This window comes from Pseudorca crassidens, chromosome 15 (assembly GCF_039906515.1).
Source record: "Pseudorca crassidens isolate mPseCra1 chromosome 15, mPseCra1.hap1, whole genome shotgun sequence".
Lineage (NCBI taxonomy): Eukaryota > Metazoa > Chordata > Mammalia > Artiodactyla > Delphinidae > Pseudorca > Pseudorca crassidens.
Window position 1 is genome coordinate 54,267,114 of NC_090310.1, and position 15,720 is coordinate 54,282,833.

Below are 15,720 nucleotides of genomic sequence, written 5' to 3' on the forward strand. Positions count from 1 at the left end.
CCCATGACTTAAATTTCTACTGCCTTTGCTAATCTACTTCCATGACGATACTCTGAATTTCAGGATTGTTCCACTTCTGAAATTTTAGTTCCACACACCCTTCCTTCGGAACACATTCTTCCATCTTCTCCATCTTTCCTCCTGTCCTAGCTGCTCCCCTTTCCCTCCATTCCAAGAGCCTCTTCCTTCTGGCTTCCTTTTCCAAGCAGCCTAGCCATCCTGGGTTGTCCTTTCAGCTTCCACTTTACCTATTAACTCCTTTTTGTCTCTGCTTTTACTGCACCTCCAACCCTAGATCAACCATAAATTTCTCTCCTTTGATACCCAGGCAGTCAAATACTGGGGGGAAAATACCATGTAATTTTGCAGATGGGTGACACTGTTGAGAGTTACAGGACTTTGAAAACAGATCTATAGAATTATACAGTTTTCAGGAAACATGATTTAATCCCTGGCCTCTGGCAAGAAGTGACTAATTAGCTCAAGCCCCCCTACCTCAGTGCCAAAGCTCATGGGAAGTTAGGCTCAACCCAGGTAGATAACAATATTACACTTCAGATCACTTGGGCACAGTCCAAGTTCTCTTATACAATAAAATCTCAGGTTTAACCAAGTTACTTTATAGTTCTAAAATTTTATTGTATGCAATTCCATGTAAAATTAGTGACATTTGGGAATATTTTTGCATTTTAGTGGCATTTGTTTGAAAAGAATTTGACCTACAGTGGTAAATAATGTGCTTAATGATGGGGTCCAGAGATGGTAATGAAATGGAGGTAAAAGGCATGCATCACATAGACACAAGCCGAAATCACAGCTTCAAAGGGTTGGGGACCATTCTCAAGGCTTACGTGCAAACATTCTCTTACTTAACAATATTACTTTAAAAAAAAAAAACCCTCCTGAGCCTGTATTAATCTCTTTCCAAAATTGTTTTCAATTTCAAATCCAACATTTTTTGTGCTAAACAACTCATAGTAATAGCTCATGTATCCAAAATCATTCTACATTAGTCATTTTCCCACATAACTGAAGACTTCCATCTTTTAGTATTATTAAAAGGTATATCGGTTAGCCACCTTTCTAAGTTGATTAAATTATTCTCTGCCATCTTAAGGATAACATATAAACGTTTAGCTCTTTCTAGATTTTGCAAAATCCTCTTGTTAAAACTCAATTATAGAACTTGTAACATGTTTGGCTGCTCAAAGAATTTTTATGATTCTCTCTAGGTTTTTGTCTTTTTTCCCAAAGCTGAGATGGCTAGAAAAATATCCTACAGATAAATTTGTTGCTAAATTATAATAAATATGTACTATTATCTCCGAGGTATCAGGAAGTTTAATAATGGCCTCAAAACATTTCCCTGAGAGGTTTCTCTCTCTAGTTAACACCAGAAATAGTCTCTCAGATGTACCGAGAGTAACATATTTCACTCAAAAATATGAATAATAACTCATTTGTCACTTTTAAACCTTCTCACATCACTTTTGGCTTCAGTCACCAAGTTGTTAGCAGAGCCTGGTGATCAGGGTGGGATAAGGTCAAATGATTTTACCTGGGTTTAAGGTACCTCAGCTATCAACTGAAAGTGAGACTCGCATCATCTCTGCTCCTCCAGATTCCAGAGTCCGAGGTTCAAATGCCATAGTGCACGTGGAAGCCCTCTGAATGGAATAATGAGCTGTATCAATGGCAGAGCAAAGGCAACTGAGACCCAGAGGGCTTTTGGTGACTGACAGGAACATGATTCATCTTTCACCACTTCTCACCCAGTATATATCAGGCACTCAGGGAATGTTTAATGAACAGCTGAATGAAGGAGCTTGCTTTTTTTTTTTTTTTTTTTTTTCTGTACGTGGGCCTCTCACTGTTGTAGCCTCTCCCGTTGCAGAGCACAGGCTCCGGACGCGCAGGCTCAGCAGCCATGGCTCACGGGCCCAGCCACTCCGCGGCATGTGGGATCTTCCCGGACCAGGACACAAACCCGCGTCCCCTGCATCGGCAGACGGACTCTCAACCACTGCGCCACCAGGGAAGCCCAAGGAGCTTGCTTTGATGTTAATGCAAAACAATTTTGCCCCCAAAGCTAGAAACTTCTTTTTATAAAATTTGATGTATGTTTAAATCTGACTTGGTCACCAGAAACCTCTTTGGAAAACAGAGTGGCAAACTCCCAAAATTATGCCAAAGCGTTTTCCTTAGGAAATTGGTCCAATAAATTGAAATTATCAGCTCCACAAGTCAACATGTTAACTTTCAGAAGGAAACTAATTTTAAAAATTAGTTGCTCATCTATGTGAAACCCTAGCATACTTAACAAGATAAGTTATTCTGAAGATAAAATACTATACTGTTAATTACTGATAGCAGAGACTTCAAGTACTAGAAAGAGGAAATATATAAAAGTCTTGACCATGTCACATGAGAATTTATTGAAGAGACTGGGGTAGGTTTAGCTTGTAAAAAGGGGGGGGGAAGGAAAGATAGAGAAACATGATAGCCTCCAAATTAACCTCTCTTCACAACCAATAATGCTGGAGAGGGTGTGGAGAAAAGGGAACCCTCCTCCACTGTTGGTGGGAACGTAAATTGGTGCAGCCACTATGGAAAACAGTCTGGAGGTTCCTTAAAATACTAAAAATAGGGCTTCCCTGGTGGTGCAGTGATTGAGAGTCCACCTGCTGATGCAGGGGACATGGGTTTGTGCCCCGGTCCAGGAGGATCCCACATGCTGCGGAGCGGCTGGACCTGTGAGCCATGGCCACTGAGCCTGCGCATCCAGAGCCTGTGCTTCGCAACGGGAGAGGCCACAACAGTGAGAGGCCCGCGTACCGCAAAAAACAAACAAGCAAAAACCAAACAAACAAAGAAAAACAAAGAAAAAAAAACTAAAAATAGAGTTGCCATATGATCCAGCAATCCCACTCCTGAGCATATATCTGGACAAAACCATAATTCAAAAAGATACATGCACCACCTATGTTCCTAGCATCACTATTTACAATAGCCAAGACATGAAAACATCCTAAGTGTCCATCAACAGATGAATGGATAAAGGAGTAGTAATCTATTATATATAATGGAATACTACTCAACCATAAAAAATAATGAAAAATGCCATTTGTAGCAACATGGATGGGCCTAGGGATTATCATACTAAGTGAAGTTAAGTCAGAAAGAGAAAGACAAATACCATATGATATCACTTATATGTAGAATCTAAAATATGACACTAAAGAACTTATCTATGAAACAGAAATAGACTCACAGACATAGAGAACAGACTTGTGGTTGCCAAGGAGGAGGTGGGGGTAGGGGAGGGATGGATTGGGGGTTTGGGATTAGCAGATGTGAACTAGTATATATAGATGGATAAACAACAAGGTCCTACTGTATAACCCAGGGAACTATAGTCAATATCCTGTAATAAACCATAATGGAAAAGAATATGAAAAGAATATATATACATACACATAACTGAATCACTTTGCTGTACAGCAGAAATTAACACAACATTGTAAATCAACTATACTTCAATAAAATAAATTTTTAAAATATGTCTCTTAATACAGAAAAGGGAAGAGATTTATTCTAATTAGCTCCAGGAGGAACAAGTAAATGTTAGCTAGATGCAGATTTTAAGAAACAGCATGTTAACAACTGAAACTGCCTAGGAATGAATCCTTCCCTTTGGAGCAGTGACCTCCCTTTCATGGAATCAAATTACAAGGGATAAGAAGCAGCCAGGTGGGGATTCATAATATACTCAACCTAAGGACTTTTCTTGAAAGCATTTGAAAAACCAAATACTTTTCCCCAGTTATGACCCAGAAAATGAAGAGGACCAGTGTGAGATACCAGATGAACAATGTTCTCAGAGTCCATAGCATAGACGTTTCTTCATTTTTTGAAAACTGACCAGGTGAGAACCAGTTGGCAGACACAACAGGAACTAAATCTCCAGAAGGCTCCAGATTTGCGGTTCCCTAGCACACAAAACTAAAGCCCTTCTTTGCTCTAAGCACAATAAATACTTACTGAATTAAAACATAATCAGAAATCAAAGGCAGGCAAAGTGAAATGGTAGGAACTGCCCTCCCTGACATTTCTAAATAATGCCAGAGAAACTTTCAACTGCATGTTATAACTTTATAAGTTGTGTGTAAACATGACCTCTGAAAAAATGTCGAGGTCGATGATGCTGAGAGTGACTTCTTCAGTGAATCATAGTCATGTTCGAACTCTGCATTCAATTTTCCACATCTTTTCCAAAATAAGCAGTGTAACGAGTACACGCACGGTCCAGGTGTCCTCCTGCTGGCTTCCCATCCCCCCATCACACATCATTTTCCTGGTAATAATTCTCTGCCTTGGCTCAGAATGTCCCACCTAGCATTCCTGGCCTTTCTTTTTACTCTCTTTCCTTCACTACCGGAACTTCTATAAACCATCCACGGCATTCTATAGGTAATTTACAAATGGGAAAGCAAGGCAAAATCCTACCCACTCTTTCATGCTAATTTTGATTTCTGCCACCGATATATTGACTCCAGCAAATGGAAGAGACTTGGGGAGTTTAGTGAGACTATCTAGGCTTTCTTGCCTGAGATATTTTCCTAATAATGCAAAATTTTGGGAGCACAGATTTGTTTTGACAACTCTATAATATGGGTTCTATTAGGATTTCTATTTGAAAAATAAGGAAACTTTCCCAAAGTTTCAATCCTAGGAAATGAGGAAAATGAGATTCAAACTATATGTATTCATTCTACAGATCAGCATCTAATCATTATATTACCTTTCAATCAACCCACAACAGTTTAAAACCTCAATTCCTCCCTTTTTTCTTCCTTTTCATTGTCTCTTCCATATAAATGATTGGAAAGTCTTGTTTTTCCTCTGAATTTCTTGGGGACTGTCTCATCTTTGACTTCCACCACCATGCCCACTCAAAACATTAATTCCCTGTGGACTCCAGAATGGAAATCCTTTTTTTTTTTTTTTCTTTTTCAACTGTTACTCAAGATGCTCAACGCTACAGTTGCACCACAATTTGAGAGTTACTGCCCATCATTTTTCTTCGATTGGGTGAACAAATTTTGTTGGTCCAGGGTGGAGACACATGGCGTAACAAGGGGTTTTTCTTTTTACTGATTCACAAATTTATTTGGATAAAAAGACAACAAAAAGGAATATGTGAAATTAGATTGGCCCCACATGTCTGGGGTCCAAACCACTCTATTCACTCTCTCTAGAACATTTCTCACACTCAGGCTTCACACTCATCACTGCTTCTTAAGAAGGCTTCCTCTCACTGAAGATGTTGGAATCATACCCATCGTTCAAAGCCCGGCCCCCTTCTCTGCCCACATGAGCTTGTTGCAGATCTTCCAAGCAAAAGTTAATCCTTCTTCTTCTCACACTCACTTAGGGTTAGTTGCACTTGCTCAGAGCTTTCTATCTATTGAAATTATTATCAAATATTGTATTTCCGATTCTGGATGGTAAACTTAGAGGGGAGTTAGATCAGTTAGATCTTAGACATTTGTAGCCCATTTTTCACATACCATGAAAGTATTACAGAATTAACAATTCTGTAGGTATTACAGAATTAATAATTTAAAATATAATAAATTGCTTTCTGGTATGGTATCATATATGAAATAGCTAGAATTTTTTAAAAAAAACACAACTAGACTGCCTATTTCCTCTTCATTTGTTAGGTCTGGTGCATTTTTATCTTGCTCCTTCATCTGCTGTGTGTTTTTCTGTTTTCTCATTTTGCTTATCTTACTGTGTTTGGGGTCTCCTTTTTGCAGGCTGCAGGTTCGTAGTTCCCGTTGTTTTTGATGTCTGTCCTCAGTGGCTAAGGTTGTTTCAGTGGGTTGTGTAGGCTTCCTGGTGGAGGGGACTAGTGCCTGTGTTCTGGTGGATGAGGCTGGATCTTGTCTCTCTAGTGGGCAGGTCCACATCTGGTGGTGTGTTTTGGGGTGTCTGTGGACTTATTATGATTTTAGGCAGCCTCTGCTAATGGGTGGGGTTGTCTTCCTGTTTTGCTAGTTGTTTGGCATAGGTTGTTCAGCACTGTAGCTTGCTGGTTGTTGAGTGAAGCTGGGTGCTGGTGTTGAGATGGAGATCTCTGGGAGATTTTAACCATTTGATATTATGTGGAGCTGGGAAGTCTCTTGTTGACCAGTGTCCTGAAGTTGGCTCTCCCACCTCAGAGGGAGAGCACTGACTCCTGGCTGCAGCACCAAGAGCCTTTCATCCACACGGCTCAGAATAAAAGGGAGAAAAAGTAGAGAGAAAGAATTAGTAGAAGTAGGAAGAAAGAAAGAAAGAAAGAAAGAAAGAAAGGAAGGAAGGAAGGAAGGAAGGAAGAAAGAAGAAAAGAAGGAAAGAAGGAAAGAAAGGAGAGAGGGAGGGAGGAATGAAGGAAGGAAGGAGGGAAGGAAGGAAAAAAGAAAGAAAGAAAGAAGATACAGTAAAATAAAATAAAGTATAATAAAGTTATTAAATTAAAAAAGAATTATTTAGGGAAAAAAAAGGGATGGATAGAACCTTAGGACAAATGGTGGAAGCAAAGCTATACAGACAAAATCTTACACAGAAGCATACACATACACCCTCACAAAAAGAGGTAAAGGGGAAAAAAATCATAAATCTTGCTCTCAAAGTCCATCTCCTCAATTTGGGATGATTCATTGTCTAAAGGAGGGAAGGAAGGAAGGAAGGAAGGAAGGAAAGAAAGAAAGAAAGAAAGAAAGAAAGAAAGAAAGAAAGAAAGAAAGAAAGAAAGAAAGAAAGAAAGAAAGAAAGAAAAGTATAATAAAGTTATTAAAATTAAAATTAATTAATACGAAAAAAAAAAGACGGATGGATAGAACCCTAGGACAAATGGTGGAAGCAAAGCTATACAGACAAAATCTCACACAGAAGCATACACACTCACAAAAAGAGGAAAAGGGTAAAGAACACTCTTGCACTGCTGGTGGGAATGTGAATTGGTTCAGCCACTATGGAGAACAGTATGGAGGTTCCTTAAAAAACTACAAATAGAACTGCCATATGACCCAGCAATCCCACTACTGGGCATATACCCTGAGAAAACCAAAATTCAAAAAGAGTCATGTACCAAAATGTTCATTGCAGCTCTATTTACAATAGCCCAGAGATGGAAACAACCTAAGTCCATCATCGGATGAATGGATAAAGAAGATGTGGCACATATATACAATGGAATATTACTCAGCCATAAAAAGAAACAAAATTGACCTATTTGTAATGAGGTGGATAGACCTAGAGTCTGTCATACAGAGTGAAGTAAGTCAGAAAGAGAAAGACAAATACCGTATGCTAACACATATATATGGAATTTAAGAAAAATAAATGTCATGAAGAACCTAAGGGTAAGATAGGAATAAAGACACAGACCTATTGGAGAACGGACTTGAGGATACAGGGAGGTGGAAGGGTGAGCTGTGACAGGGCGAGAGAGAGGCATGGACATATATACACTAACAAACGTAAGGTAGGTAGCTAGTGGGAAGCAGCCGCATGGCACAGGGATATCGACTCGGTGCTTTGTGACCGCCTGGAGGGGTGGGATAGGGAGGGTGGGAGGGAGGGAGATGCAAGAGGGAAGAGATATGGGAACATATGTATAACTGATTCACTTTGTTATAAAGCAGAAACTAACACACCATTGTAAAGCAATTATACCCCAATAAAAATGTTAAAATAATAATAATACCCAAAATAGCAAAAAAAAAAAAAAAAAAAACAACTAATTTTCAATTCTTTTTTTCAGAAAGTGCACTTTATTGATTTTTCAAGTCAATACCAACTTTCATTAAAATAGTCTCTTCCACAAATCCCATGAAATAGTGAAAAGATATTGGAAATTTCAATATTTGGCATTAGTCACAGCAGCTAATAAAAACTCCCTTGTCAGAATACATGCCCTGACTCTTGGTTCATGAATAAGGGTCGATGTAGCAGGGCATGTTTAACAGGTGGTCATCCAGCTTATAAACCATATGTCCTGCTTCAGAATAGAACAAAAGTCTCTACCCAAAAGAAAAAACTAGCATGTGTCCATACAGACTTGTGCAGGAATAGCAGCTTTATTTTTAACAGCCAAAAACTGGAAACAATCCAAATACCTATTAATAGATGAAAAAATAAACAAATTGTTATACATCTATTCACTGGAATACTAATCAGCAATAAAAATAACAGTAATAAAAAGGAATAAACTGTTGATACATACAACAAGAATAAAGAAAAAAAAAAAAGAATAGAACAAAAGCCCCCAGACAAACAACCAAAAATCCTCATGATTTTCCAGGGCTTTATCCAATATAACCAGCATTCTACATAACTAGACATTGCCCAGCATGAGACCAGGAGCTGTACTATCAGGGCATTCGCAATTTATTAACCTTTCATAAGAATTCTCATCTGAGTCCCATTTCAGCTGGGAGTAGAGTAGAGCAATTGAGCTGTCACCTGGCTGCCACTGGCCTAGGGAGTCCTGGAGAAGAATGCTGCCGTTTCAAAGATAGAGATCAAACACCCATTCCTCTGCCTACTACCTTCCCGTCCCCCTTACTCCCTCTCTCCCCAAAGATGCTCCCAGCTTCCCTTAAGGAATAATTTTTGGCAAATGAGTAGAAAAAACAGCATGGGATAGGATGAGAGTCAGAGAAACCATCATCAGAGGGAGCATATAATGTACTTGAGGTACAGTCTACAGACTGCCTAAACAAAGGATTTTAAATCAAATCTGAAGATAAATGTGCTACTTGAATATTTAATAGTAACAGCTTCTTTTTTATTTTTAAATATGGAAAAGGAGGAAATAACACTTGAATAAATTTAATATGCCAAGATGGTAGCTTCCACTCAAAAGGTTTGTGCTTGTAGCGAACAAGGTTCTATGATAACCTGCATTTTATTTCATTTCATTTTTTCTTGCACATTTACAGAGAGAGGGATCAGAAGGAACCTTCTGTTTGGGGGCACTACATTCTGTGGTTTGGCATTAAGGGAATGTTTGCACCTGCTTTATATCTCACCTAATTACCATCAAATTTTGTAGAATTCTACAATCCATCCAGGAATATACATAATGAATCAATATTCCTGGCTATTGCTCTGAAAGTCTGATAATTAATCTGTAACATTCTAATAATAAAAACTATCATTCATTGAATGCTTTGTCTAGGGCAGGCAGAAGTTAAGCCTATTATGTGCAGCATTTGTCTAATCACTCAATCAACCCTATAATGAAACAGAATCATTAGCATCCATATTTTACAGATGAGGAAACTGAGACCCTGGCAGGCAAAAGTGAACTACCTGAGTCACTGAGCAGAAAGTGGTAGGGCTAGAACTCTCCCCCAATCAGGATTCAGAGCCGACGTAAGTAACTAGTATGTTATGTGTCCTTCTCAAACAAAAATTACCAAGTGTTTAAAAATACCAACTGTTGGGTTCCCTGGTGGTGCAGTGGTTGAGAGGCCACCTGCCGATGCAGGGGACACGGGTTCGTGACCCGGTCCGGGAAGATCCCACATGCCGCGGAGCGGCTGGGCCCGTGAGCCATGGCCGCTGAGCCTGCGCGTCCGGAGCCTGTGCTCCGCAACGGGAGAGGCCACAACAGTGAGAGGCCCACGTACCGCAAAAAAAAAAAAAAAACACAAAAAAACAACTGTTAAAAAAAAAAAAACTTGGTCCTGGTGGGGATCAGGACCAAAAAAGTACTCACATATGGCTCATGGCCATGTCACTTGATGTAGCTATCTTTAAAAGCCATATGACAATACTTATTAAAATTAATAGTGCACATAGCCTTTGATCTTGCAGCCCTACTCTTAGGACTTAATCCTGTAAATGTAAAAGCATATTATGCACAAGGGTATAATGTGAATTCTACTCCACAAGGGGAAATGTTGAATAAACTGTGGCATAGTCATACTGTGGAAAACAACACAGCTATTGAAAGGAATGAAGAGGCTCCACCCAGCCAGTTGACTTGAAGCTACTGAGAGAAAAGCAAGATGCAACATATATCCAATTTTTGTAAAAACATGATTAGAAATTTTAGGTCAGTGAAACTCTTCTGTTTGACGCCATTATGGTGGATACATGTCATTTCATATTTGTCAAACCCCATAGGATGTACAACACAAGAGAGAACCCTAACTATGGATTTTAGTTAATAATAATGTATAATAATATATCAACATTGGCCCATCAATTGTAACAAATGTACTACACTAATACAAGATATTACCAATAGGGGAAAGGAGTTGAAGGGTATATGGAATCTCTCTGTACTTTCCACTCAATATTTACTCAAAAAAATCTATTAATTAAAAGATGATTAGAGACCACTATTTATTTAAATATAAATTTAAATATAATAATGAGCATAGAGAAAACCATAGGTTGCCAGCCTCAGTTGCAGGGGCAGAAGAGAAATGGATAAGGGAGTCAAGCCAAAGAAGTGTTGGTTTTTTTTAATTTTTAAACTTACAAGAGGAAAACAATAGGTACTCTATTCTATGATCTAATTCTTGTAAAATTGTGGGGGTGTGTGTGTGTGTGTAGAAGGGAAAATATATAGTTGGACAAACCCAGGTGAAATTTTTTTCCAAATGCCTTTAGAATCCTTACTTCTATCACTTCATAAATGTTCCTTTCTTCAACTCACCTTCAATCCATGAAATAGAAATAATAATTGGTAAGAAACTATCATTAAATGAGGAGGTGAATCTTTAGACTGTGCTTTGCATCAAACAAAATCAAACGTGAATTTGAAGTTGGTAGTGGTAGAAACTTTAGTCATGTTTTTTTTTTTTTCTGTTTCTTCCTCATTCCAAAGTCAACACAAAATAACAGTGAGTACAAGACAGCCTCAGAACTTCTACTGGTGTTTAAGTCAGCATAGAGTTCTTTGCTTTTGATTTATTTTAAATAAGATTTTAAGATCTTGTTGGGGGAGTCTACGTCACACACACACAAGCACGTGTGCGTGGACCACCAATGCACTAAAAAAAATCCCCACCAAAATAAAAACCTCAGATGTATAGATATGTAGTAATTTAATTCACATGTTTGGAGAGTGAAATCCTGAACTCTTTTAGCTGAATCTACTTGAATAAGCATGGCCCCTAAGTGTAGCGTTCTCACCTAGAGCTGTGGCAGGAGGTTTCACATACCTCAAGGGACAATTTCCAACCATATCCTTCAAGGAACATTTTCCTCTAATTAAACTTAATCCCTATTACCTCCTGGTGGTCTCTAAGGGCTCAGTTTTCAAGAGCCACTGTGTTGTCTGGTTTGCCTTCTGAGATAGTTACAAATGCTGCAGGTCCCACCCATGCTCGACCTGCTGAACCCTGAAAAAACGTGAGCAGGAAACAGCCAGGGCCTCCTCTGCAGGGTTTACGTGATGAAATGCAGCTCACAATTAGTTGCCCCTGCAATTTTCACACCTGGGGCTCTCAGGCTTTGAGGGTGCAGGTGGCCTAATGCAGGAGTAATTAGTTCCATGTCATTAATTATTTATATGGAGCTTATCACCCTGGGCTGGTGATTTTTGTTGACTCAGAACTGCAGGTGCACAAAGGAAAAGTGCATTTTGAATGCTTGGCCTCTTAAAAGGCAGAAAGAAAGTTCGGTGTCTTAAAAGGTAGACAGAAAACGATGCCCTTTGGGGCTATCTTTGGGGCACGCTCCAGGAAGGGCAGTTTCATTCATAGTGACCACAGGTTTCTAAGAGTTTACAAGTAATTTAAAACGGTGACTCATCATTGCTGCAGGTGATTCTACTTGACTCACACAAAATTCTGTTTTTAGTATGTATTTTCCCATTTTGTTGTTGAAGAAAAGTAGGGAATGAGAATCCACTGTCTTATTTGGATCTAATTATTCCTGGAAAACTCAAAGTAATTGAAAGAACACTACCGGAAGTTCTTATTAACTCCACCTTCAGAAGGTCCTGGTGAATCTAATTTCAATGACGCTTATCAATACATAACTTCATTCTTACCAACTAGATACCTCTAACCTTGGCTTAAGCAATTGTTGAGACAAACTTTCCTGACTGACATGATGTATTCCTTATGATTTTAATCTCATTAACCTTCCTCTATTTTCTCACCCTGTTGTTGGTTTCCCATCTATTTCCAGTTATGTATTTCTCAAAGTGAAAGAGAGTGTACAGGTCATCCCTCCCACCCCGCCGAAGATTTCTGGTTCAGGATTTTATCGTGTGCTTAGAACACAGAACTGAACACAGTTCAGATCAATTTATGGTACACTTTAATCTTCCTTCGTAATGGCTTGAAAGCAGAGACTCTCTGAAGCTAATATCTCAATAGGAAAGACTTTTTTGATGCCTCCTCCATATCAAAGTAAACTTTAGTGCTGCCTCCACTTCAGTGACTCAGTTTCTTCTGCAATCACTCACTGTAGCAAGTTGACCAGGATCGAGTTAGGAGGCTCTCACAGGAGCCCTTGCATCTCCTAACTCTGCATTTCCAACAATCTCCAGACTACACTCAAGGTTCATGGGCACACTTTGAGCAGCAAGGTTCTCAGCATAAATGGAGAGGCAATTTCTCCCTTCCAACTGGATAACCTTCCAGTTTTGCTGTCAGAGTGATCTCCTGCCCCCTGATGGGAAAAATGACCAACCCAACCCCACATCACACTACCTTCTTCTGTGAATTTTGTATTTCAAACTAATTTTCTACTCCACCCCTCTTTTACTATGAGAAACTCTGGCATAAATAAAATAAATTATATATTAAGAAGATAAAGTGAATGGTTGCAGCTGGGGAGGTGCACTCTCCCATCTCTGTCTTCCAGTATGAAAACGTCATTTTAAAACTTTGAGTGTCAGAGGTTCTTAAAGTGAGAGCATCACTAACATCACGAAGCATGCACTGCTTAGTCAAAAATCTAGCGGTTTTTGTGTTTGTTTCACTCCTCTGAAATCATGAATAGCGTCAGTATAATAAATTTAACCCTGGCTTGGAAGTTAGTAGTGTTCATCTCTAAACTCTGCCATAAACTTAGTTTGATCTACTTAAAGCCCCCCGTGCAGCTCTTTCAAAACTTGAGGTTCTGTTCCCTCATTAGTAAGGTAGCTCTATAATTTATCCTTTAAACCAGAAACTCTTGAGAGTGAGAGGAGATGCTGTTATAATTACACAGAGACAACAGGCATACATTGGGACTGACTTAGGCAAACTGAAACAAGGTCCTAAGCAAACTGAGACTTTACTCTTTGGAAAATAAAGATTGGTTTGGACAAGACAGAATTGGCTCAAGTGTCTTCCAGGTCGAATGTTTACATCAGGAACCGTACAATTTCCAAGCAGGAACTCATGACCTGTGTCTTTTTTCATAACTCTGAGTAAGAGGAATGAATGCACCTCTCAATGTGTCAATACCTCTTCAATTGTCTCAAAGTGAATTTGAGGCTTTAGGATATCAACCTAGGGGACAGAGTGGTCGGGGTAAAATCTGCAAATCCAAGTCTCAAATTCCTGGATGCAAAAAATTGCTACCTCAGCAGCTAAAACACTTTACTAACCATGTGTTACTTTGACTTATTCAGAAATAGCAAAGATAAATATTCCGTCTAAGATTGTTGTGCTGTGTTTCATCAGAGGGTTTTATATTTTTGTTTTGTTTTGTTTTCCCTATTAAAAAGCAAGGGTTATGTAATATCTTGAAAGGTGAGGGTACTGGTGTGCTCAAAGGTTTTCAACCTAATTTAAAAGTTTCAACAGACTGGAAAACTGTACTAATAGTTCCCCCACCTGATCCCCACAAAGAAAATTAAATCAGAATGCAAATGATTATCATAGAGATAAACAAAGAGAAATTCAGAAAATAGCATCTTTCTTTTCTAAATATTTCTAACTCATAAACTGCAATGTATGTGTGTGTTCAAAATATTGGGGATATTTTCTATTTCACTTAACATCATACTACAAAAAATAGTCCTTAGAAGTTTATCATTCTCAGCCTACCTTCAGGTCTAACATTAATTTAGGAGAACCTAAAATACATAACTTTTCTCCAGGAGATCCATGAGTTTCTGTGACTTCTTAGGGATTTTATTTTCCAGTAGGCCTCCTGGTCTGAAAAACAACTTTCAAAACTTTACTCCCAATATCTAAATGATAGTTTTAAAGAACTGTCCCAAGAGTGCTGGAGAATCAAGAAGCAAAGAGGCATTTCATAAGCACTTAATATGTTCGTAGTAGTGATCAATAAAAATGAAGTTTACTTTTAGGTTTCATGTTTTTTTCATCATTAAAGTATGTTTTTCCTAAACAATATTTTTTTAAATATAAAAATGTTTGGTAATTTATGCTATTAATTATCCATTCTGACTGAATATTACAGCAAGATATACTTAGGAAGAACTCATAATGTGCAAAACAAAATGTGAATCTCATGATATGCAAAGTAAAAATATGAAGTAAAAAGTCAACCACAAAATGATATGTAGAAATAGAAGAAAAAAATATTAATAATTTTTTTTTGTTGTTTTTTTTTTCAGTATGCGGGCCTCTCACCGCTGCGGCCTCTCCCGTTGCGGAGCAACAGGCTCCGGGCGTGCAGGCTCAGCGGCCATGGCTCACGGGCCCAGCCGCTCCGTGGCATGTGGGATCCTCCCAGACCCGGGCACGAACCCATGTTCCCTGCATCGGCATGCGGACTCCCAACCACTGCGCCACCAGGGAAGCCCAATAGTGTTAATTTTTGAGAAATAGGATCAGTGTTTCTCTTTTTTATACTTTTTATAAATTTACCTGTTTTCCATAATAAGGCATATATTATTTGAAAGTGGAAAAAAATCATAAATATTGTTTTCAAATTGTATGGTACAGGGAGATGAGGAACTGCCCAGCAAAGATGTCATATGTCTTTCATCTTCTATTTAACAAGTGCCTTTGATCAAATCATCAGAGGTCATTAAGAAATGGAAAACACACACAAAAAAGTTACAGTCTTTGTAATAATGTGGTACATTTCATAATTTTAATGTTTACCAGTTCCTGGAACCTCAAATAGGCAAACACAGAAAAACTTGGTGAATATGCATAATTCTCTCTTTTGCATAACAGTATCGGCTGCTATATATTTCATATACAATTTGAATATAAATTCAGCTACTCTTCATCTACAATTAAGCCTTCAATTAAGACCTCACTAATTAAACATTTATCCAAGGGCACAAATTTTGTTTGCTCTGATTAAATATTCAGAATAAATCACTTTTTTGTAACCATATTCTTCCACATTGATTTTCCCTCTAAAGTTCACAAACCATTTCATCAACTTTGAAACTGAACTCATTTATTCCCCAAATTCTGGAAATATGTTCTTAAGTGGCAAGAAGCAAAAGTCTGAGCTCATCAAAGAAATCCAAACGTTCAGATACTTTTAATAGGAATTCAATGACAGTTGTGAATAACCATTTGTTTACGAGCTCATTCCTTCTTGCCCCACCCCCATGAGTAATTCTATAAAATAGTTTGAATATTTCCAAAAACCCAGGGGCCCTCTCTTCATTTGCTAGTAGACCAAACTACTACAGAGATAAAGCAGAATATGTGGTTTTGAAAATGATGATTGTAATGACCAAACAATTCTACACTCTGCAACAATCCTCTTTAATGTTAA